The sequence below is a fragment of the Lathamus discolor genome, chromosome 1 (assembly GCF_037157495.1).
Source record: "Lathamus discolor isolate bLatDis1 chromosome 1, bLatDis1.hap1, whole genome shotgun sequence".
NCBI classification, from domain to species: Eukaryota; Metazoa; Chordata; class Aves; order Psittaciformes; family Psittacidae; genus Lathamus; species Lathamus discolor.
The window spans coordinates 58868456-58895000 of record NC_088884.1 but is presented as its reverse complement, the minus strand read 5'-3'; the positions used below and the strand labels follow the sequence as shown (position 1 = coordinate 58895000).

Below are 26545 nucleotides of genomic sequence, written 5' to 3'. Positions count from 1 at the left end.
TGACAGTCAAAATTTAGGGCATGTTTTAACAAGGAGTTAGCTGATGGAGTGCTAGGGACAAGAACCTTGGTGCATACATACTCCCATTCCCGCAACGATTGAACACTGGTATTTCATTTAAACTGCACTAAAACATTAGGTTGAAACTCACCCTAAATGATTAGCCACTATTTAAAACACCACTGTCCTCCAGATGTGCTTGGATGCCAATTTTAATAACTAATTAAATTCATTACAAAACTAATTAAGGACACCAATATAGCACCAAAACCAACTTACATCAACTATACCGTAATTAAAACTTTGAGATATAACATGCTGGCAGTCCAAAACAGTGTATCCAATTTTCATTAAACTTCTGAAATATACTTTGTCTGAAAATAACACAACTTCTTACATTAAGACTGTATGAAGGTTCATGGAGAAGTATTCTCAGCCTGCCAAAATTAAGAATAAAGACTAAGTTGAAAAATTCTATTAACCTTACAAGTAAAGAAATTATTTTAGAAAAGCCTTATTCAAGTTAGTTATGTCTATTACGGTGTCGGACTACATTTACAGCATTTGTTTAGTGTCTGCACACTGCTGGAATAGGTAAAATCAAGAAGTTAGTTTCACCCTTTTTCACAAGATAATGCCTAAGTCTGTTTTCCACAGGGCACTTGGTGTCTGAAGTGAAAACATTGGAGTTTTTACTGGGAAGTTGTGTAAAACATTGTTGTGGTTTAAACCCAGCCTGGCAATTCAGCTGCACAGCCCTCGCCCACTCTCCCCCCCTTCCTCCCCCAACTCCTGGAGGGACAGGGAGGAGAATGGAAAGAATGTAACCATCACGGGTTGAGATAAAAGCAGTCCGGTAACTAAGGTATAACACAAACCACTGCTGGTACCATCAATGGTAAGGGAAATAACAAGGGAAAAGAATACAGCCGCTTACCACCCACCGACCGATACCCAGCCTGACCCAAGCAGTGATCTAACCCTTCCGGGTAACTGCCCCCAGTTTTACATCCTGGTTCATGACGTGCTGTGGTATGGAATACCTCTTTGTTTAGTTTGGGTCAGGTGTCCTGTTTCTATTTCCTCCCAGCTTCCCCTCTTCCCTGGCAGAGCACGAGACTCAGAAAGTCCTTGGTCAGAGTAAACATTACTGAGCAGCAACTAAAAACATCGGTGTTATCAGCACTGTTCCCAGGCTGAAAGTCAAACCCACAGCACTGCACCAGCTGCTAAGGAGAAAAAGTGACTGCTACTGCTGAACCCAGGACACATACTAATCTGTCAGATACATTTGTGAAATAACGTTATACAGTCACCTATAAAAATGTTAACAACTTTATGCAGTTTACTTGAAGATTATGGTGGCAAAAGTCATCCTACTTGCTGGAAGGACACAAGAGCTCAGTGGGCTTCCCTTCCACATCTTCATCTGCCTAAGGGACACTTACAGTTTAGCTGGAAAACGTGAAGGGAACGGGAGACCACGTAGAACGGCTGGCAGCGAGGCGGAAGGGTTTGCTTAAGCATGGAAATTTATGGTTGTTGCTAAAAAATAAAAGTAATGTTATATGAAGTATGACATGTCATGTGATTAAACACATTTTCGATTGACCCCTGAAAAGATTATCCTCACTCTTAAAAGTTGCAGAACCATACCCCTCTTTTCTCTTTGCAGTGGAGATCATGTTCAGAGCCTGGATGAGGACTTTTACACACAAATATTTTGCAGTCCTGCAGAAAAGGTGTGTGTTCTATAGTGAAATATAAATGTAACTTCTTTGTTACCAAAAGTTTTGTTGGTTTCCAGTACTTTGGAATTTCACCACCTGGTCCAGAATCTAAGAAGGAGAAAAATGACTGCTACTGCTGAACCCAGGACATTATATGACTTTGTTTGGATGAATAAGAACCAAGAGGCCAATTTTACAAACACTTCTGCTCATGGAAGGCTTTATGCATATGAATCAATTTGAGAGTCCTTGGTAATAAAGTTACTTATGTGCACAAGCATTTCTAAATCACACCCTTTTTTTCTGCAAAAAGTTACTGCAAAAATGTATTTGATAGATTGACCTACCTCACAGGATTTCCTAAAAATGCACTGCACAGTATCGATAGAAGGCCAGTAAATAACACTTTTTGTGACAATATTTCCTGCATACAGAGATTCAGGACCAATCATTGTATCCAGAACACAAAACACACAAAAGTTCTTTCTTCTAATGCATCTAATTACAGGTAGCCAGGAATCCAACACCTGGGAGTCAAATCTCAGACTTCAAATTCCTACAAGAGGTGATGATGTTCCTTCCTTATCAGATACAATTACTGATTCAGAGGAAGACTTGCAAAGCTACAAAGAAGATCAAGACACTTAATTGCTTTTGGTAATGTCATATTTCTTTTACACTTAACTTGGAAATTCCACATCCCCACATACCCTCACTTTCCTGCTCTTTAGTGCTACAAAGGTGTGGAGGATTAAAGTACTGGACAGTGATTTGTAAAGACAATCAGTGGCTTTTTTGCAGAAGCCATGCACTTTGAATGCCTCTTCCCAAACTGGCAAGGAAAAGTGTCTGAAGACAGTAAGATCCTGGGAAGGTGAACAAGAAGGGAGCAGCTGTTTTACACAGGCTGCCTCAGGAAAGTACTTGAAGTGAATGGCAATGTACAATGCAGATTCATCTTTGTACAAGCCACTATCAATTTTCCTAGGAGAGCAAGGGCTCTTTCTGCAGGTGGGAATAGCTAGTTATAATAAAACTTAGGAACCAGATAGGTAAGAAAACAGAAGAGCAGAGCATGAAGCCATACTGAAGGGCTTAAGGTTAGTCAAACTATCCGAGATGTGTAGTTTGCCCTGTATTTTCTGGATACCTCTGTCCTGCAATATGTTTGTACCCCTTTTAGGATCATCTTTACAGCTTAACTGAGAAGACACTTTAGAGAACAGGAATTATTTTATGGAAATAACTTATTCCTCTTCCCAAAGCCAACTTAATCAGGGACTAGAAACCTTCAGGAAAAGGCAGATTGGATCAGGAAATTCAGTAGTTCCCTATGATTACCAGAGGGGAGGGATATGAAGAACAATTAAATGCTGGTGTCTAAGATGTGCAGGAGGCTGCAACATTCATCTAAAGATCTGATCCTCTGGGGTTCATTTCTAAGTCTTTGACATCCTCATTGTCTCATTACCTGGAGTGCTCATATCTCCACACTTCCATCACCAGAGTTGCAAATCATTCACTTTTCACAGGTTCATAAGTTAGCTCTTCCATGTAGTTGCAAGAGGGAATTGCATTCTTTCCCTTCCTTGACTTGAGTAAACTCAGGGTCACAGGATCAGAACTTACTCTCCTTTCACTGTTTCCGCATCATGAATTTGAAAGCTGAGAGGACCCCAACTATTAATGCTGCATTGTTAGACAACAACATCAGACTGCATTTCAGTCCCTTTGGGAATTCAGTGTAGGAAAAAAAGAGCTTACCCTACCAACCCTGATAAAGACCTCTGCTGAACTTTGGCAACACTCTCTTAACTGAAATTCCTCAAGCTATTATTCCCTGTGTGCAGCTTTCTTCCTTATCTTGTTGTCGTCTTTGGGTTGTTTTTTCGTCAGCAAGCTTTCAATTCCCTCCAGATGCTGTTAAACTCACATACTTCATTTAACCTGATCCTGGTCCCTCAGATGGTTCTGGAAGTATAATGATATGGCAGGATCAGGCGCCTGCAGGTGAAGCAAGCATTAAGATACTTCAGCATGTCTTCACTAGCAGTCTGACATCTAGTGATCGTCCCGCCATACAGACAAATCCTTTCACCTACTCCCTTCCCCATCTCCTGCCAGAAAATGTTTGACTCCGAATAACATTTTTTCCTCTAAGACAGAATGGAAAAGAAACAGCAAACCAGCATCTTACCAGATTTCTCACACTGTTGATTTTGAGTATGTAATATTGTCATTTATGAACTATATGAGGTAATAGAGAGTATTACATTTGGCAATAATCTGAGGTTTGGAGGACAAATAGGATAGGATGAGAGCTCAGGATGATTGTGACTAATTGGAGAAATGGTCTGAAAAAGTAATCTGCAATTCCATGTGAACAACTGTTAGAGACTAAATGTATGCAGATATAATCAACTTCACAAATACAGAGATAGGAACTAACTGCTTAGATAGTGATTCTGCAGGAATGAGTTCATAATGGATCACAAGCTGAGAGTCAAAAACAATATGTTATTGCAAAAAACGGGCTGAGATGCATAAATAAGATTGAAGTGATTAGGATACATGAAATAATCCTTCTGCTTTATTCAGCACTGGCAAAGTCTCAGCTGGACAGCTATGTCCAATTTTGAGTACTGCACTTCAACAAACACGTGGCTGAATTGGAGGGAAAGCAAAGGACATTAGTAAGAGCAATCAGAGATCTAGAGAATGTTTAATCTGCAAATAAAGACTTAGTTAAAGGCTTGGAGTTACTTAGGCTAGCAGGAGGGCTGAGGAGGGACATACTAACAGTCTTCAGACATATAGAAAGACGAAGGGAATAACTGGTTCTTCTCATCTCGGGGAGGGAACAGGAAGGGTTAGATTTACATTGCAGAGAGATATTCAGAATAAACATTAAAAAGAAACCCCAAACCCAACCCATATTTAAAGGCAAAAGCAGGTAATGCTAGTACACATTCTTTTTGGAGATGCTGGAATCACTGGTACTGGAGAAAAGAAGAGGTTAAACAAACCACCTCCAGAAAAGACAGGAGAATTGTTTGATACCCTCTGGGAGAAATGGGAGAGGCAAGATGACCTCTTAAGACCTTTTCTGGACCAATGCACTAGTATCTCTCTGATGATAAAGATGAGGTAGCATATTAGGATACCCTAAATTGTATCAGCTACCAGCTCTCCTTCTTCTTCACAGGGTTCCTCCTGCTAATACTCAGCTGTCCTGTCTTAACGTTTCACTCTGTAACTGGCCACGTAGAACTCTTATTCCCAGTTACCCAGTTACAATAGATATTAACCTTATGTCTTGCAACTATTGCTTCTCTTGTTATGCTTACTTGAACAGCAAAAGTAGAAAAAAGTTACTATTCCATATTTCCATTTTCCAGTTACCAGGATCTTCAGACTTCCTGTCATTTTCATACTGGGGGATGGGGGGAAGTGATGTTAAGAGAACAAACACTTTTTCTTTGTAACAATTCCAAATGTAAAACCCAACTTGAAGGAAGTCCAAAATACTGCTAGTCTTTAAATAAGTATCAAGATTTTTCTGAATGTATTTATTTTCTTGCTTTACTCTTTCCACATCTATAGAAATTATTTACACATACTGACTTCTCAGAAATAGTATTAGTCAGGACAAGCACAAGATCCTCCCTAACTCAAAGACTATAGAGGCTCATAGATATAAACACAAATCTCCTGGCTTGCTTTCTTGAGAGAAGGGTCACATCAAAAGCTGTAGAAGCTACAGTATCTATAAGAGAAGACAGGGTGTTGTTCTAGGGTAGTGGTATAATCTAAAAGCCGATACACAGCGATTTTAGAGTGCAGCCAAAAGGCTATACTCACTTTGGCCTGTCTCTAAAAGCTACTTCTACAAAACTGGCATTCACAATGGAATGTCCTGCAACTTTTCTGCAGTCTTTGTCCTATCATTATAAGGCCAAATTTCCTCCTCCTTGCTCTAGCAAGCTATTCAGGATTTGACTAATGGGATTTTTCTGACATGCATTTATTCATATCAGCTGCATCCCAGTTTTGGAACACAGATTTCCTCAACACTGAAGGTTTGAGGGCCCAGAATATTGTAATATATAAATACCATATTTTTAAAGGTATTTATACCTCTGACCTGGATCCCAGATGCCTTTAGAAATCTGACTCATCCTGCAAAGCACCAATATTTTTTATTTCAGAAGGTGTTAGGTGCTTGTATACCTTTAAAATCTGTCTTTTTCCTGGAGGTAGGAGGTCTTCATCTTGTGATCTCAAGTCCATTCCTTGCAATTAAATGGTTTTCATTATCAGCTCTAAGTATTTCTCTAGTTATAACGATCTCCCTTGTTCTCCCATTGTGTTATAAACACTTTCCTGTTCTGCCTTTCAGCCTGTCCTTCCATCTCTCTCTTTTATATTCTCCCTGATTTTTCCCAGCTATCTCATTTTAGCCTCCTCTCTGAATCACAGGATCAGACTTTCCAAGCAGACTGAATCTCAAGATAGGACAAAATCCTATTCTATGTGCAGACAAGTCTTACTTATTTCAATGGAAAATGCCTGATCACACCTGCAGAAAAGATTTGGCCCTTTAAATCCAAACAACCACCAGTACTTTTATGCATTTGGCAAACTACCGGTGTGTTACATGACAGTGTAAATCAGCTGAGCTTTTGCTTTCATTTCAGTCCTCGGAAAGTCCCTGTGCTGTCATACCTACAGGTAAAAGGACTTCTGAAAAACACACACATTCTGATACAGGGGAAAAAAAAATCTATTAAAATCAAAACTTTTGGCACATTTGCAAGTCTCAGCATCACTGCCCCCATGCTATTTTTATGAAAAACAGCTGCATCAGTAAGTTTAACATTACTTCAGGTAAAAGTGATAAACAAAACATTTCTGTCTCTTGTCAGAAGTCATCATGAAGAACTGACTTCTGTTACTCATCCCTCTGAAAATTACAAGCTAGGTACACACCTTATTTGGAGACAAAGAGTTAAAGTTAGCTCCATTCTTCACTCAATTTCTTTATATTCTAACTGCCAAACTTAGTTTTAGTATGCTGCTTCTCACATATCAATATCAGCTACTCTGCAGTGCCTGGTAAAGTGCATGGCCTGCTTTTTTGGAAACATGATTCCCTATAGGAGATTTTTGTGTTAATTTTACCTGGGAAGAGTTTTCTTCTCAGTTGATTCCTTTTGGTTTGAAAGAACATTTTGAATGTCTCTAAATAGACTTCTACATCCATGTAAATGACCATACAAAGTCTAATACTGTGAAAACCCAGTCTCTAGTACTGTCCCTGTATTACAGAGCAGCACGTATGGAAAGGTAGCTAAGCTCCACATAGTCCTAGACATTTGGGAAAAGCTGGTCAAGAAAATGTTCTTCCTGAAAAAGGTTCCTGCTATGTCAAGGAACTGTACAATGCAGCCAGTGCAGAAAGAACATCTGGCACCTTACTCCGAGGAGGAGATGTGCCTGGGCTGAACTGCTGAAGTAAGTCCTGAGAGTGTAACTCACCCCTGATTCACACCTGTAGTGTCAGTGCCATATAATTGCTGCTTGCAAGATTTAAATCAATGCAGTGTGATTTTCAAAAGCTCTCATACTGGGCTAACATCACTAACTTTGAAGTGAAGAGTAAAATTCAAATGAGGTATAATAATGCTAAGCACTTCTGAAAATCCCTCCCATGACCTTGAGGCTAAGGAGTATTTTAAAATTTGATCAGCAAATTCTGGGTGTTGCACTTCTCATGTTGGAAAGGGTGCTAACTTTTTTTCCTGGAGAACCAAGTCACTTTGAGTTGTATCAAGTTACACACCTGAAAACAAAGAGTAGCCAAATTAATTAGCTTTTTATTATTTTGTTGTTTTAGGCTAGACACATAGGAACTGGGGCATATAGCTAGTAAAGCATAGCATTGTGTCAGTGTAAAAGGTTTAGAAAAGAAACTTGCAGTGTCATTTGGACTTCGGATGCCCCATCCCTTTCAGGATGTGTGCATTCACACTTGAGTCTCATCGAGTCACTGAGTTTGAGCTCCTAACCTCCTTTGAGAAAAGAATCCTATCTCTGCTGAATATCACCTACTCACAGACATTTCACATTAATGAAGAATTCAACAGGATATTGAAGTTGACAGCAAGTTCTCTCCTCACTTTTAGTTGATCTGCTTCCTTCCTGGGGAATGAGCAGTCCATACCTTCCAGCATCACTCTCCAGAGTGTGCCTTGACCTCCTTTTCAGGCAGGAGGTAATGAGCCAACTGTTTCTACAAAATGTTTTTTGAACAGGTTCAACTCCCAGTAGCACATGGAAAACTTGGGCAGCTCAATACATAAACCTGGCTGAAAATCACAGTAATGCAAAAATGACCACACTAAGCCTGAGGTTTCCCAGGCTGCCAAGGAGGTTTAGAAGCCTCTTTCCAACAAGTGTTATGAATTTAAATCTCTGAAGCAGTTTGGAAAATCCTTTATTTAAGCTTTCTAGTGGGGAAAGATAGGAGAAGAGAGAATAACCAACTATCAGCCCAAGACGACTCACACTTCAACCATACTGTTATAGAAGAGGTAGCTGTGCCACTAGTGTCTTCACTCTACCAAATAAGTCATCTGTCACGGGGAAAATTTTGTGTTTGTCCTAATACCCTAGAAACCAGCCCTGGCTCTGGCATAGGCCACAAACTTTCTGATCTCTGTCGTCTTCTTGTGGTCAGTGTAGAAAAAGCACTGACACCTGTCATCTTGGCTCCATCCCAATTGACTTAGCTGCCCGATGCCACATTTTGCTCTTACACAAAGTGTGCAAACGTATCCGCAAGGTTTTGTTCCCCCATGGGCTAGCAGCGATTTAACCCAATGCCACTTTTACTTCAAATGAAAATATTAAACTAATTTTGGTGGTAGAATGGAACAGGACTTTGTAGTGCAATGAACAGACAGTGACCCAGCAGGGAGCACGAGAAGTATTACAGTGAAGCCTTCACCTTTCTTTGGCTTTGTGCAAAAGTCCCCAGCAGTACTCAGACACATTTTCATGGGACAGTCAAATTTCTGCTGAATAAGATGAAAAGATGAAGCAGCCCATTTCACCATATTCAGCAGGCTCCTGTACATAGAAGCCCTGCTTAGTGTTTCTGCTGAACAGAGCCCTAGGGCAGAAAATATATTGAACTCCCATAGTGGAGTAACAGTAATGGCTTTTTAAAACTATATCAATTTGTATCATTCGCAAAGCACGAATATTTAATCTGGTTTTAATTACAGAAACCTCCTAGATACTGTATTTCTTTTTTTCCTCTTCCTCCCCACCCCCTTTTTCAATTTTGCTGTTGCTGCTGTTGTCCTGCTCTTCCAGGCTCGCTGTGTTTTGCAAGACTGATCCAGTCACCATGATCCTTTTATCACTCTGCTTTGAAAAAAGAATTGAATTTCTTTTGTACATTGGGGTGAATTTGTAAATAACACTCGTTCAACAAATTTTGCTCCAAGGATCACTCTGGGAATATATTCAGATCAATATCATCCCTGTTAATATCACTTGAAAGTAACACTGCACAGCACCACAGCGAGGCTGTGGGAATATCATCTTCAAAATAGGGGGTCTAAGAAAGTCAAATGAGAAATGTTGAGCAACAGGATATTGTTCATGCAGTCCATGCACTAATTCTCTTGAGCAGGGTACACTAATTATCTCCTAGTATTGCCAGCAGCACACACATAGGCTCCCCGGTATGATAACTGTGCTAGGAGCTGTATATGCTGAGGTTAAAAAAATGACATGAAATTAAATGAAATAAATAAGTACAAATAAATAAAGGTAGATAAATAAAAAATAAAAACCAAACCATAGTAAAATAAATATAAATATTAATAAATTAAATTAAATAGTTATGACCAAAAGTCCCTATGTGCAATGCAATTATTGGTTATTGTATCTTACTTAGCACGTAATCACAGAGAACAGCTCCAAAGAATATTAAAAAGTACATTCTGCATTCTCAGGGCTTTTTTCTCTTCTTTAAATAAACATACTGAGGTTCTTTAAATAGTCCTCTCTGCACTAAGCATAAGTGCAACAAAAGATGTGCAAAGGCTGCAAAACACAACAGCACCAGAAAAAACAGATTAAACACTTGAGTGAATGACTCAAGTCATGACTACCTCCTGACCCCCAATGTCCTGGTAGGGTATTAAAGTCCTCTCACCTCACTCATAAGCTCTCCTCCAAAAGCTAGTAAAACAAAAGGCTTTTGAGCACTTTCCAGAAATCACCAGGGCTGTCAAAGTAAAGGAGGGGGTATATATGCTAGGTGTATACACCTTGCTTGCTCCCTGTTCCCAGCTGAACTTAGGCAGCCTTTAAGTGTCTCTGCAAGTCTTGGGTGTCTCCCAGTGCCTCCACAGGAAGGTATTGTCCCCCAGCCATGCCCATGCTACATAGATAAGAACAAACATATTGAATTACACACAGCCTGAAAGCTGATGCAAATCTCCGAGCTGCAATTGATCCAAATTAGCAATAAAGGCCACTGGTGTCCTGATACTTCCTATATATTTTGATGCTACATTCCCAGTCTATATGCTTTCCCTGACTTTTTTCTGGGCTAAATGTCAGCCTCCCTGTCCTCGTCCCAGTTAAATATTAGGTGAGTTGTATAAGGATGTTCTGTAACGCTTGTTTTACTCTTTTTATGTCTCTGCAGAAATGTTTTTTACAATTTTGCCCATTCTTGCAAGACAAGCATTTGACTTGCTTTTATAAATGCCCTTTGTTCTGGACTTAAATCCCCTTCTAGTCCTTTCTAGTTTCTTTCCCTTTGCAAGTGGGAAAAACTTGCAAACATATCCCAGGCAAAAGACAAAACCAGAATCAGAAAGCAAGCAAAAGGAAGCCTGAATTTACTTTAAGAACACCTCATAATTTTTTTATTCAGTCTCATGATTAGCTAGGAACAGGCTGACTCATGACATTTGAGTGCCCTGGCTCAGCAATACTGTTTACACTGTCAGAATGCCTGTGTACATCCTCCGGTTCCCTGTGCTCCTTCATATCATCCTCAGCTGATTTGCATTGCTGGGGAAATAAATGATTACAAAAGTTAAAGAAGAGTATTTGAAAACTAAATTGGATCTAAAGAACATGACTTGGAGAGGTGTCTCCTGTACTGACTGGCTTCTGTTCCTAAAGGTTTCCCTTCAGATTCCCAGTCATAGATCCACACTGTAAAGAAGCATCATGAAAACAGATGTGATCTTACTAAAAGGGCTGGCCCAGAGACTTTCTCATTTTCCATCAGCGATGAATCCCTTTAGGACAACTTTGCAGCAACCAAGTTAAACAAGCAAACAAGCTTTCCAAGTTTTCCCTCACTTAACTCTACAGGAATGGAAGTGAGCCTGTTGGTCTCTATCTTCCCTTCCATTTCTTAGCTTGTGTTGATTTGTTACAATGTAAGTGATCCAATGCTTTGTGCTAATCTTTTTTTCTTAATTAACTTTATGTTAGGCTCTGAAACACGTGACTGACCTTCCTGAATACATTCCACACTCATCTCTGCTCCAAAACAGTAGGAAAACAGGAAATGTATTTGCCACTAACAATATTTTTGTATCTACCTAATGTAAAACATCCTCAATTACTGGTTCAAATGCTATACACAAAATACTAACAGGAATCCAGCAGTAATCATAAGCTGAACAGCAACCAGAGACCTAGCTTCAGGTCTGGGCATCTGTTTTACAGTATGAAATACCATCAATTTTGAAACATGATTCTGCAGCTCACATGAATAAATCTTGACACATGAGATTAGAACCACTGAAATCAATGAATTCCTTTATTCAGCCTTAACACGCATTGACTTCAATGAGGCTTGCCTAAGGACATGCAGGGTTTGTTCCAGTGGTCCAGCTTGCTTGAGTGTGAACTGCAAGGCTGGGCTTACAGCTTGCCTTTCATGCAGACAGTAGTCTGGATCCTTAAACCTATTTCATTCATTTCATTATTTTCATCAAAGCCAGATCTGGGCTCAGTACACCAACAAGGCAGTAAAAGTAGATTTATTGCTATATAATGACAAGAATTATTAATAAAGTAATAGCAGAACAAGAAAGAAATTCAGCAAGAGCAGAGTAAGAAGAATGTTTTCATTAGCCACATATTGCAAGGGAAAAATTTGTATTTGGGCCCAGTCTTGAACACCTTAGAAACATCATATTCTTGCTGTGCTCAGGAGGAATTCAGTGAGCACAAATATGGGATGGATGTCTTGAGAAGATGTAGCTACACAAAAGAGCTGCAGAAAAAATGTATGTGGCAAAGACATTAAACAGGACATCACAAAAGAAACTGTTTAAACCAAGTTCACCTAATTCTTGAAATATAGAAGTTTGCACTTCTCAGTCGTGCACTCAGCTTTGGGAAATTCAAGAATTACAGTAATGTGTCCACTCTAAACAACAAATGCTTTAGAAAATGTATCCTCTTTCTCACCTTATATATACATAATCTGAAGACAACTGAATATGTGAACAAGGAATCATAAACCAGTTTGAGTTGGAAGGAAGATTTAAAGGTCCCTTTAAAGCAGGGACATCTAGCAAATATTCTTCATCTGGGGTAATACATAGTTCCTGTATCAGAGCAAAAGAAGCCCTCAAGTTTATCTTATAGAGAGGGTGTATCTAATTCTAGCCTCAAGATGGACTAAAAATTGCAGTATAAAAGGTTCACCATTCAAGCTAACATCCTGGCAGAGCTTTGTCTCTACTAAATGACTAGACTGTGACTCATACTACAGCTCAGCTACAGGAGTCTCAGCAAACACCATTACTGACACACCTGCACATAAAACACACCAGAGCCTGGACAACTAGCAAGCAGGAAGCTCAGATACTTCTTTGGTGGAAAGATGAAGATGAGGCAATGGAGAGAACATGCCATTATCCCTCCACCAATCAGTGGATGGGACCAGAAAGTGTTTGGAAAAGGAAGGAGGTAGCAACATGCTGTTGAGGGAAGTTGCTACTTGATCTTAGGAAGAAAGGGCATCTGGAAAGAAAATATGACCCCAAGGGACCCATCGAGACTTTGTGCCTCCTTATCCCCCCTTTCTTATGGCTGGGGCTTGAAGTCACAAATCTGGCTCAAAACTCTGTTATACTACGTGTAATAAAAATCAAACAACCATCTAAGCCCTACTCGGTTGATAAAAAACTTGATGCCACCTTGATAGAAATTTTAATTTGATAGAAATTTTAATTTCAGTGAAAACAATGCTGATTGTTAATATATTTTAGCAATCCTCAGTAAGGTTGAAGCCCAGACTTCAGAGGCAAAAGTGAAGCTATAATGGAGTGAACCAGCTTGGACTGTTACCTTTGTTACAATTCAAAAGTGAAAACACTGATGTGAAAATGATAGATGTAAAACTATCTCCTCCAGAATGGATATGTGCTATCAGCAGCACAGGCAAATATTTTTTAATATATACATGTAAAGATCTTTAAAAAAATCCTGGCAAGGTATCCTAGGACACCAAGGACAAAACACTGCGATGAAATCTACAGCTGAACAAGAATAATTTGCTCTGCCAAACCTGACAGAGAAGTTAATCTAATTTACCATTTAAAATAACAGTCAACCTCCTGTACATTGACATTATATTTCTCTCTTATCATATAGACAACTGCATATACTGACATTATATTTATCTCATCACACAATTGATACACAGTGAATATATGGCATTTATGTATCTACATATGTCTACATATGTATGCACACACATGTAAATACCAGTATACACACACTCACACTTACATGTACACACCCACATGCTTAAATGTAAGGTCTACTACTAAGTTTCACTTTAATCATTCAAATCTGGCTTCTAAACACAAGCCCATGCCATAGCACACAACTGTGTGCGTTGAATCAGCTCCCCAAGGAGCAGAGGCTGGGCAAGCAGTTTCCTTAGTTCATTATAATCGCTGCTTCCAATCTCTTGTTAGAGAGAAACCCTATCACCAGGATTCTTTAGAAACCTGAGACCAACATCTCTTCATTTAAACTGGATCACTTGGCTGAAATCAGAGGTATAACTGAGAGGGCAGTGTTTGTAAGAAGACCACTTAAACCCAGCAATTTTTAATGTATTTTTTAAAAGCCTTAATAAGGTTTAAGCTTCCACCATATCTCTGTTAGCACTAACCAATCTTACACCAACAGGTTCAGTATCAATTAAACAAACTTCTTTTTCCCTAGCGTAAAAACACAGGGACTAAAAATAAACCTGTTACAAAATATGCATTTTGTTTATACATATTTACACAGACCTCAGATCTGAATAGATGCAGTACCAGAAGGATAAAGCCATCTGATGCAGAAGATCAGTAAAGCAATCTGTAGGCTCTACAGGGGCCAGAAAAGAAACATTTGTATGGTGGCAAACAACATTATGCAAGACATGCATGTGCTTTAGTTGTGATGGAAAAATAGTTGCATAAGTTGTGTATTTGGAGTGACTGGATCTTGTTCATGCCTGCACACAAAAGAACAAAGTAGCATCTCTCCTCTGTGTATTTATTAAGATTTCAAAGCTCAGGGTTACATTCTTCCTACATCAGGATTTAACTGTTTTGCCTCTTTTCCCCCCTCCTCCCTCCCTTTTGTTTTTTCTTTTTTGTCCTTCCTTTTTTCCATCTTTTCTCTTTCCTGCCCTCGCCCCCCCCCCCCCTTTTTTTTTTTTTTTTTTTTGCTCTGGACTTTGGTTTTGGAGGCAGCAAGTTCCCGTTCATTTTGCATGATCTGCTCCTTGCCACCCTGCCACTCCTGCGTGCTCAATGAACATGATGTGTCAGCAAAGTGCGTATGGGGGCTGGCTTTTTTCCCCTCACTGAAGAGGAATGTGATGGGGGAGGAAGAAGGGTGGAAAAGCCTTTCTCCGCACACCTCCTCCTCCTCTGTAGAGCCTGCTGGGAAATGTAGTGCAGCTGCAGCCGCCTTGGAACAAAAGAGAGCAGGGGCTGCTGTGCCCCTTCCCCACATAGGGTCCCTGTGTGGGGGGCTCTTGCCTAGGGCTTTGCAGCCAAGGGGCAGGTGGAGAGGAAGAGAAGGGACTGAAGGAGAGCTGGCTTCCTCAGACCACCTCAGCTTCATTGTTCTTGGGGTTTGGTCAACTTGGTTGGAAAGCTTTGTGTGCACATGGGAATCCCACATGCTGTGGGGTGCTAGGGCTGGGCCAGGGGCATGCCATGGCACCCTGCTCCATGGGCTGGGGCTTGAGCAATGGGAATTGCTGCTCCTAGGCCTAGGGCTACCAAATGGGAAAACTTTTGCCCTGCTTTTAGCTTTGTGTATAAGAGGCCTTTAATTTAAAACACGAGCAAGAAAAATTCTTCCTTTGGTTTGATTGCATTTATATGCCTTCAACTTCACATCTCACCAGGACAACACAATATCCTTCACAGCTTTCAACACATTCATTTAAATATTCCTAAATGAAAAATTAAGGGGGTGTTCTTTCAACATTATTGGTGGTATTTTTAACCTACACCCAGTTGCATGATTACCCCCTACACCACTACTACCACTCATCGTGTCTCTATTTTCATCTGTTTCTGTGTTTATTTTCTAGCTGGGAGAGACCAAAAAGAAGGAAAAATAAAAGGAAAAAAGTGAAGTATTTTCTTCCTTTCAGCCTCCCGGGCAGGGAGCGGTGGGGGTAGAAAATGCAAATTCTTGGCAGCCCTTTGGGATTTATTATTATTAATAACTATTTATTTATTTTAAGGCAACCAGGTGCTCAGCCTCGTGCCTTTACAGGAGAGGGGCACCGGCTCTCAACGGCACAAAGGCTTTTGCTAATGTGTAGCCAAGAGTTTTCCCTGCGATTCTTCCCCAACGACTGCAGCACAAGGAAGGCAGCGGCCCGGCTCCCTTTCTCTTGCTCTCTCCTTTGCCTTGGTAATTACTTTAACTTTCAGCTCCCCATCCCCCCCGTTAACCTTGGATCCACAGTTCCTGCTGATGACTCTCTGCTCCTTCCCTCCAGTACATCAGCTGTTACTTTTCATTTCATGGCTCACTGGTGAAACTCTTCAACTCTTTTTCTCTTTACATGTCCAACCTGTTTTCTTCCCCAGATGCTTTTGACTTTTCGCAAGATCTCGTCTTTTATCGCACTAAAACCGCCGGGCTTGTGTGTTTTAGTGGGGTAAGGAGGGGAGAAGGAGGAGGAGGAGGAGGATGAAGGACAGCGGACATGCCCAGCCAGCCGCGGATGCTGGATCCGACGGGCTGCAGGGAAAGCGGCCGGGGGAAGGGGAGGGATGCTCCGGTCTCTCCTCTTTGCCTTGCGATGGGAGGTGGGAGAAGATGGGGCTTTGTTCTAAACCCAGGGATGGCGAAGTGCGCTCAAGTTCAGCCCTCCTCTTCCGCACCGACACCGCAGCCCTGAGCTTACTCAGGACTGCTGCAACTCAGATAAAGCAGAGAGAAGAAAGCTCCACCTCCTCCAGGTCCACAGGAATAATTTTACACCCCCCATCCATCCTCCTGTCTCAGCCTGAGGGTGGAATGAGGTATGCAGGCAGCGCTGCTTTTCGTAATGTCTGGGGTACCGCTCCCGCCAGAGAGGCAGGAGCAGCAGCAGGACTCCTTGGCTGGTTTGCTCCTTTTTGGCTTTGGTGTGTGTGTTTTAATAACCGAAGCAACAACCAGCAGAGTCTACATGAAAGGAATGATCAGCAGGCAGTCATCGTCACCGTGTCAGGTGGGGGAAGGGAAACACATCCGACTGATTTAGTAACTGACTGGGGAAAACAGGCTTTGACTGGGGAAAGGGGCTGTTGGGGGGGAAGGGAAGGGGAAGGGAAGGGTTAAGGAAGGAGCATCTGCCGAGATGAGCAGGCAGCCTGGAAAAGCAACTCTGCCCCGTGCTCCCTGAACAGGGCTGCACAAACGCCGCTGAAGCAGCTCTGCCTGCCCCTCATTGTTTGGGGGGCCCCAAGCAGTGATGCCATCACGGATGTCCTGGATGTCCAGTTCAGAATAAACCATGAGGACTCAACCAGGATTTGCTCACTAGAGTCCTGTGGACATCAGCCTTGCTCAGAGCTCCTGAGAGCATCCAGCAGGCAGGGTGGGTGTGTGGGTACCACCTCCTGTTCCCACTTCAGGACTGCCCTGATTTTACATGAATTGCAAACCTTGTAATCAAAGTCAGATTAAGAGTAGGATGACTCAGTTTCACACACACACACACACGCACACTAAAAAGCACAGCTATCATTTTTAATGCATACTTTGGTACTTTTTCTGTTGTTAACTAATATCTTTAGTCTTTGTTCTCTTTCCAAGCCTGCTTCTGTGACTCAGTGTCATTTAGATATGCAAGCCAAAACCATAACCTGTCCATGGACTACAGGGACATGGCAGTAACCATGCTGCGTCCAGCCATGGTCTTTAGTCAGGAGAAGCATTGGACATACAACTGGGAAATCATCCCCTTATGGGGCAAAAGCCATATTGCAGTGACAGAACATGGAGGGTCACTGTAGTGAGATTGTGGGAAAGTCACAAATCCACAGGGAAACTATCTCCAGTATTTCTACCACCCACAGTTTGCTGATAGGGAGACTTTGGATGTCTGCCTCAAGGGGACACTTCCAAATTGAAGTGCAAAGGGTCCTTAATGCTGCCCAAGACATCCCAGGCTCAGAGAGATGGGATTCAAGAAGTGCCTTTCTCAGAGTTTCTTGTTAACTTTAAACAGTTTCTGCTCCACTTGCTGACTTTGGTGGATTTTATTCAGAGGCTCCCTGGCTCTTTCAGCTCATGTTGCATTTATAATCCAGCATCACACCTAAAAGGCCACAAATCCCACTCCATAGCTGGGCCTATAGAAGTGGGGTATGGCAGCACTTCTCATCAGAGATGGGAACCCACAGAGGTGGGTGCTGCACCACAGCAGCACTGTAGCTGGGAGTAACTTGCTTTCTCTCCTGCTTCTATTCACACCCTCCTGTTCTCCACCACCACTTACAGGTATGTGGCTAGCCAGGTCAGAAAGCTGATCCATCCAACCACTACCCTCCCAGAAAAATAAATTGTTTTTCAAAGCAGATCCGCCCCCTGCCCCGCCTCATTCCTTTGAAGTGCTTAAAATTAACATCAGTCATGGGAAGGTGGTCATCTGGGGAGCCACCAAGGACAGGAAGAAATTACCAGTTACATTGAAGGCAACATAGCCCTCGCTAGCGTTAAAAGGATTTAAACCTCTTCCTTGTTTGTTCCTTTTAGCCAGGTGTGTGAAGTAGCACATTTCCACATACCAAGGTGCTGCTAAGTGTAACGTGTATTAGCAACCTACGGTACTTCATTATACCTTATTCTAATTCTGTACCACCCTTAAGATACAGCTGTACTTTGGTGACAAAAATAAGAATTTCTGAACAGTGTTCAATACACAACGGCTACAGCGTTCCAAATGGTGACAGCAAGTGCAACCTTTTAGCAGAAATAAATGATAAGAGAAACAGACTTTTCATGATTATAACTTAGAGTTAAGAGAAAACTAACAAGCTTGAATCCACTTGTCAAGCAGGTCCAATGAAGAGTCTGACATTTTTAAAAGGGGCAGAAAACCATCCTTCAAGTTTTAGACCAGCCCTCTGCATGCTGTGGAAATAAGTGTGTATATGATAGATCTAATAATAGGTAGCTGTCATGGTGATGGGTGCCCAGAATAACTAGTATACCCCTTCTGCCTGCTTCTCTCTGCTTTCCTCTCAATATCCCACTTTTTCAGCCTCTCTGTTCTCCCAGCCTCTCCTCAAACTCAGTGGAGAACCTGGACTGCCTCATCTGGCCCTGTTTGCACAACTGGATCCTAAAGGGTGACGCACCGGCAGCGAGCCTAGACTACCAAAACAAATTGGGCACAGGCTGTCTGTACAGAGATAAATCGCACTGGCACAGGAGCTGAAGGAAGTCACAGAGCTGCTTCACTTGATGAACACCCAGCAAATGCAAAATCAATGGAGACCAGGCCAGGCTGACCAGCCCAGCCTCTCACTGGTGCTGCAGCAAGAGAAGGAAAATGTGCTGTGGAAATAGGGGTGGGGAAACAAGAGAAAAAAGTATCAGCTTTCCTCTGGCAATCCTGAGGAAATGTCTTCACTATTCCAAGACAAACTTCAGTATAATTTTTGCATTTTCCTACAAAACCACCCAACTCCTACTTCTCTCTCTCTTTTAAGGACATCAGTATTTTTCAGTCATAAAAGAGTCTTTGTAATCTACTCATTTTGTGAGGCCTTTTGTTACCTCCATATAATTCTCCCAGACAATTATTATCACAGCCATTGTTACACAATCCAGTTAAAGTAGTTCTTTTGCGCCTCCATCTCTTTCTCCTGCTACAAAATGAAACGTTTGAATGAAGAGTTACATTCCTCAAGATAATGAGCTCTCCAAAAGGAAGGTAATGGAAAGTACATATTAATTAGCGACACGAAATTGTGGGATGGTATTTATATCACATTGAGAGATTAGGAATGGAGAAAAAAAAACAACAGTTTAGTTTGTTTTCTCTGGCACAGGCCATCTTATTAAAGCAGAAAAAAAAAACCCAACCCAAGCCAGGAATACAAGAGCCTTTTCTCCTAATCAGTTTCTCTGCAGAAACGAAGAAGTGCACTCATTTCCTGTCAGCTGAAGCCTCCCTAGGGGCTGCTGCATCACTGACCACCAAAAAGTGAGAAAATTTCAGATCCTCTCCTAGAAGTATCATAGTATTCTACCAAGGACATTTTACTTTGCCTACTGCGTCACTGGTGTAGGTAGGAGAGTTACAAAAGCTTCACTGCGGCTAGGTTTGAAGCAAAATTGTCCCTTGTGGTTAGACTCATAGGGGCAGAAGGCATGCGCTTCCTGTGTTTGGATACCTCTCCGAGCAAAGACCTGTCTGAGACTGGCTCCAGGAGCAGCAAAGTACAACCAGGTGCAAACACAAGCTTTTTCAAACCACATTGATTATGTGTACCTGCCAATTCCATTCCACATTTTCCAGGTGTCCCAAGGTCAGCTGCACCACTGCTGGCAAAGCATCTCCCTCTTCCTGCAAGAGGACTGCTCTCTCTGAGGAGCATGTGAAGGGCACGCTATAGTCCAAAACCGACTGCAGTCAATACAACTGTTAACTTCCAGAAGCTTAGATCAGACCAGTGCTTGACAGCCTTGTCCACACCACAGAGCATTTTCTTCATGCTGCTCTGCCAGCATAATCATACTGCTTGAGCTCCCTCAAGCAGATACAGCATCCTGCCAAGAGTAACTGCAACCACACTGATAGTTTTATCAGGACTGTTGTGTCAGCACACACCACCCCCCCCCCCAAAGCAGTGCAATGTAAATGTGGATAAGTTCATATTCAATTAGCAAATCAAAAGGTTTCCAAGATGATATCTTCAGAACCCAAAGTTGCCAATGTTTAGGCCATTTTAGGGTTTCAGTTTCAGCTGCCATGAGCTTTTACTAGACATCTCAACCCACTACTGATGGTGCCTAAGTTTAGGACACACCTTCAGGTGTTTATTTTTATTCAAGACTGGTATTTTTCAACAAGTTCTAGTCAAGCAACTATATCGAAACGTAACTGTGGCAAGGAAAATATTTAAAAGCTTTAAATTATTCCACACAAACTCTGCAATTTCTTTGAATTTTATTCAAAAACTGAGGGAACACTCATGTGCCAAAAGCCTCCCTGTTTTTTTCAATTTTACCAATTACTCTGAATAAAGATTCTGTATGAAGTTTATATTCCTATACCATGAGACAATGCTTGTAGCTGTAACATAGACAGAAGCCATCTTCCCCATGTTCCCAAACCAGGTAATGAGACAAGGGGGCACAAAATCACAAAATGGAATATATAAACCTTTAGAATCAGTTTTCAGTAATGTTAAGTTTGATGGCTTTGTAACAGTAGCAATGGAAAATTACTGATGATACACAGATACTGAATGCATGATACATAGAAAAAATAAGAGTGCAGCTAGAGAACACACTGAGCATTCTTGTACAAGATAAATCATTATAGTTGATGTAGTTTTAAGAAAAACAGTCTAGAAGAACAGGACACAGGGATAAGGAGTATCTGGGAACAGCAGGTGCCCAGGATGGGCTACAGTTAAACTAACTGATAGGTAGGAGGATAGGAGGATTATTATGTCTCTGGTGCTAATGAGCCAATTAAACTGGTATGAGCATCTACTGCGCGTGCTCCAAAGGCTGCCAGAAGTGATGAAGATTGTTGGAAGAAGTAAACAGCCCTCAGAGACCACCACAATTCTGTACAAGTGGGGAACTTTCTGGAAAGTTATGTAATCCATACGTAGCCTTATGAATATGTATGTATGCCCAGTGGCTATATAAGGACAGCTTGTGTAGTAATAGGGGAGACACACATTAGGAGGAGCTATCCTCCATGTCTCCCAGCACTGCAATAAGGAATACCTGCTTGTCAGCTTGAAAACTTTGTTGGCAAGTTTGTCCCTGGAATCAGTAACTATCTCTGGCTATATGTTAAAAATATAGTTTTCAACCTGGCTTAAACCTTGCTTAAGCAGTGAGAAGCAGATACTACTTTTTGTTACAACACACAAGTTCTGTGATGTGACTCCAGATTTAACCCAGCAGGAAAAGCAAGACACTGGTTTGTTTGAATGCCATAATTACAGCCTTTCTAACTGAGGATGATCCTGATCAGTGTAGCTGCTATAGACATCAATCTAAATATAGACAGGCTCCATGTGACTGTATGGCAGATGCCAATTTGCTATTTAAACCCTGCTCTCCCTGCAACTTGCAAAGAAAAAAATGATCCGCGGAAGAGGGAGACTCCAAGACCTTACTCATTTAATCATATGCAAAGTTAAATCTCTTTGCAGAAGTTGGGAAAAGTCTGTAGTTGAACAGCACAGGGAATGCACATCTGAAGACCAGAGTGGAATTATGACTTTGATAGTGTCATCTTGACCCTTATATTTGCCCCTCAAATAAAAGGAAAACAAGACCGCATGCTACTTCGACCACGCAGTATTTATGTGGACCAGCTGACAGCTAGTGCCACTTAAAAGAAGGGGTGTCTTGCTCCTGTGGCACAATAGCACGGTTCAGAGAGAGCAGAGGCAGCAGAGATCATGCAACATGAGTATTAAGGGAGAAGTGAAAGTAGATAGAAAGTTTCCATTTCAACCACTACTATCTCCACGGTAAAATGCAAAACACTGACTTAAATTAAAAATAAGTCTAATAGTAAATGAGCAGTAGGTTAAATAATGAAGAAAAGCAGACCCTAAATCTGATGCAGTACAGTAGAATATACCAGTGACTTTTAATCTATGTATCTTTTAACCTGAATTTCCCCAACCAAAGTCTCTTACTAGAGATTGTAAGTAAAATAAATACTAAGGCAAATAGTAAAAGCCTGTTACTGATCATCTTGATTTTTTTTTCCCTGCTAGAAAATACTGCCCCAAAGCAAATGCCCTTTGTAAGACATCTATTTGCAGGTCAGTTTTAGAAAGAAACACATTACTTTGCTGTAGAGAGACACATTTTGCACAACCTTATATTTTGTTCAAATATATTAATCTCAAAGGAGCACTAGAGCGATGGATCCCAAATCAGACTTGGCAAGAGGAGTGGAAGAGAGGATGGTATAGGAAGCCCTGTATCCCCTGTATTTCTGTGGTGAAAGCTGTGACCACTTATTCAAGACACCATGGCTAAGAATAGCAACAAAATCATGGAGGTGAAGCTTTAATATCTCCTTACAAGAGATCTGTGTATCTGGAGTGTGCAGGAAAAGGGTTGTTCAGCTCCCTGTCCTCTCTTTCTTATCATGGGTACAGGTTACTGAGCCAAGGAAACACACCTGAGAGTAACATCCACCTACCCAGGTATCTGCATGGGCAGTCTATTTGACTTGCCTTTTTCATACAAATAGTCATGTTGGCTTCATGGAGTAACCAAAAGGGTTTCATCAGTGGTGTGCAATTCCCTGCCAGTGCTGAAAAAGAAAGAAAAAGGACCTTCTTCTTGCTGTTTGTTCCTCAGAGTAGTAAAAAGAGCGTGATGGCATCATGGAAGTTATTTTAAGTTTACATACAACAGGAATTCAATCTGTCCTATTGTATCCGATAGGCTAATAAGCTACAAGCAGTGCTGACACTTCTATTGCTTATTCTTTATAAGTTTTTTATTAAGTTACCAGCTAATAAAACAGTTCCTCCATTGAAGAAATTGCCCAAAATGGTTTTCACTGATTACTTCATCTTTCAAATTTATTTTCAGCATTGATATAAAGTTAATGTTTTCATCTGAATAAAGTGTTTTTACTACTTCTGTATAGTATTATAACCACAGTAGCTTTCCTTCTATTGTAATACATCGTACCTGAGCCTTGCTCAGTTGCATGAATTCCAAAGCAGGAAACACTTCTTGACATACTTGCCTTAACTTAATTTCAAAGACTTCATCTGTTTTCTTTGACATAGCCTAGAACTGCAGACTTTAACAGGGGACCAGCTTTGACTTGTTATTGGACATACCTTAAGTGGTAATACATGCTAGCAGAAAATACATGGTCTTTTTCCCTAAATGAAATTTTGCCTGTGAGACTTTAAGTACAGAAGTTATGTCACTAGCAGGAATCAACAGCACCAGACTTACAGCTTACCTAAATATGGAAGTTCACTTCAATTTAAAAATCAGATTGCAGACACATGATCACAACCAACTAAGTGAAAATATCTTAAAATGTTGCCAGAACAGGTAAATAGGATAAGTTCATTTTATTTTGCATTTGAAACAGGAAAATACACACAATTATCACATCTCAACTAAGGGATGGTAACTTCCTAAAGCACTTGAAGTCAATCAACCTGAGGGATCAAACTGATTTTTTTTTTAGCGTGACAGAGAAGAAGAAAAATCAGATGCACCAGATACAAACTTGCTTTGTGTTCATACTTTTTATTCAAACCATGTCTCCTGGAAGAAAACCAGAAGCTGCACAGAACTGAAACCTATATTTTGGATGCCAAACTAAATACTTAACCTGAAATACTTCCTCTCCCCTCCCCCCCCCCATCCTATTTATCTTTTAAAGTGTGCTTAACAGCATTTTTAAAATGAAGTATTGTTTCGAAACACAAGACAGTAAATTCACTAGTTAAAAAGATCCAGATTTTTCTACTTTTTCAGCCAAACCCCCACTTTTCAATGAGTAAACTATGTTTGAAAATTTTACTAGTTCTACCACTGAGAGATCTTCTATAAAATGCCATTTTTTTCTATGCAAACACTTTACCTCATTTATAATCAAAGGAACACTGGCCTGAGCCATCAGCCAAACTTAAAAAGGCTATTTGTGGTATTAGAGAGACCACATGAGGAGACTTTGTCATTCTGGTAACAAAGGCCTTTCAGAATGACTTTGCCTTAAGAATAGGTACTTTTAGGATTGAATTTGGGATATGCAGTCTCTCAGATGCATTTATCAGAAATGCTTTGTTTCAGGTAGAATAATCTTGGTTTCCATTTCTGCGACTAAACAGAAATTATAAGGCACAAACAACAACAACAACTACTGTTTGCTTGCCTACTTTCTCAAAGGTTTATTTGTAGGTCTTACAGTAAAGGAAAGCTAAGGAAGATTTAAAAGCATTGATGCTGGGAACACTGATCATTATTCCTAAATTGCTTACAGAGTTATTTAAGTGCTAAATGCCGCCTGTCAACATGAAACCACCCAAACAGATTCACATGGGCTCCTTCCTTAGTGTTTACAAAGATGACTTGCTCCATAACCTCCATACCTCTTTTTATTGCTGGGATGGTTTTTAATCAGAGCATAGGGAAATGGCAGAAAAAAGGAGAGACTGGAGAGAAGATTAGTAAAATTGAAGAGCCTTGTTACTCAGTCAAAATGTTTTACAGGCTACTCTTCCCCCAGTCCTGTGGTAAACCCAGGAATAAGTGGGCCACAGTCAGCAGTAGTGGGAAGAGAAGAACATTTCCTATAGCCTAGAGATGCCAAGTCCCTCCTCAGGTCCTCACAAGTCTGGAATGGGGGATTCCTAGAGCACCTGTCAGAAGCAACGGTATCCAAGCTGCCAGCTGACATCCTTAATGGGAAAAATGGGGAATGGTCTTATCCTATCCCAGGGGGATGTGCAGGACACCCGGAGGCTCCTCAGAAAACTTAACAAGAAGGTTTGAGAACGTCATAAATACAACAAAACCATCAGAGAGAACAGTTCAGACAGCATCAACAGGAGCGACGGGCCTGATCCAGCCCACACGCTCTCCACTGCCGAAACTCCTGTCAATGCCAACAGGAGCAACGCTGGACTCAAAGGAGAAGAGTGACTCAGAGCACTCACCGCTTTATAAAAACATTTTCCCTATCAGCAGTTTCACAGCCCATTTGCTTTGCCTTTTGGGGTGGGTTTTTTTCCCATCTTCTCTTTCATGTAATCTTGGGAGTTTTTCCTACTTCAGCTGAATGTTGTGAAAAGCTGAGGTTGCTTTTTTTTTCCTTTTTTTGCTTGCAAAACAGTCTACAATATTTCAGGGCAGGAGCCAATCAGAGCAGAGGGGTAACAACCACCCGTCAAATGAGGGAGATTCATGTATTTTCCATCTCATTAAAGAAATAGCGAACCCCTGTGCTCTGGCTGTCTATTAAAGGTGCCAGAGCACCAGAGTCTCACTGAGAGCTACGCAAATTAAATACAGAGCTACTTGCAAGAAAAAAAAAGACCAACCTCAATGCCTTTGATGCATCATGGTCCCTGGAAGATCCACAGCAATTCCACTTCAGCACAATCTTAGTTGTCCTTGCCTCTTCATCTTCCCTTTCCATTTTGTGTAGTAAACTGTACTTAGCTGTAGAGGACATCTGACAGCCATCCTACTCCAAAGAACTTAACACAATGGTGGCAGCAGTGCCTCCTCTCAATTTCCCTGCAAAGCTTCAAAACTCCAAACTGTCTGAGGTGCTCTGCCCTTCTAGCTGCCACTCATGCTGCTTCATCCACTCTGATTGCAGGCAACTGACAATTAAAGTATGCCTCAATTTTACCAATACAAAGTAACTTCCTCACCTCCATATGCTGCTGCAAAACATGTAGTACAGTTGTGCAAGAAACCTCAAGACAATTTTTGGTCATAAGATGCTGGTGTCAAAATCAAAACTTCCCAGTTGAGTGTGAGTAGCAATGAAAGGAAAGACTTCCCAACTCCGTGAGGAGATCCTGGGAGCGCTTCGGCAAAGTCAACAGCCTGGCAGAGACCTCATGAGCAAAGGAGGAGCAGCACAACCAGGCTGAACTCCAGCCTCCCTCTTTACAGGGATCACTAGAAAGATGTTGTTGGGAGGCATCATTTAGACCCTTTGCTTTGCTCTCCCCTCCTGCTTCCAACTCCCCTCAGCTATGAGTTTTCCCTCAGGCACACTGAAAGCTCAGACACGGTTAAACTGAGAAATGGTAGCTAAGACCAGAAAAGGCAAAAGACTGCCAAGATTAAAAAAAATAAATAAATCCTGGGAGTAGCAGGGAGGAGGAGAATCTTTTGGAGACAGCTGGGTAGGAGAGGACTCAGCTGTGACCAAGGTGTAGGTTGCTTATTGTTCCTGGTGTACTCAAGGAAAATTAGGCATGGTTACAAAACTGCATAATGGTACTTCTGGCATATAAACTGATTTGCACAATTTC

At 41.2% G+C, this 26545-nt stretch overlaps 1 long non-coding RNA gene across 1 annotated transcript in view; it reads right to left on the bottom strand.

The window, feature by feature from the left end:
- Positions 1 to 325: 325 nt before the first annotated feature.
- Positions 326 to 26545, bottom strand: part of LOC136011270 (uncharacterized) — a 50495-nt gene continuing 24275 nt past the window's right edge. The window contains exons 2-3 of the long non-coding RNA XR_010611310.1: positions 1449 to 1545; positions 326 to 437 (exon numbers count right to left, since the gene is read on the bottom strand). This is a non-coding gene — a long non-coding RNA (uncharacterized LOC136011270). The remainder of the gene's footprint in view (positions 438 to 1448; positions 1546 to 26545) is intronic.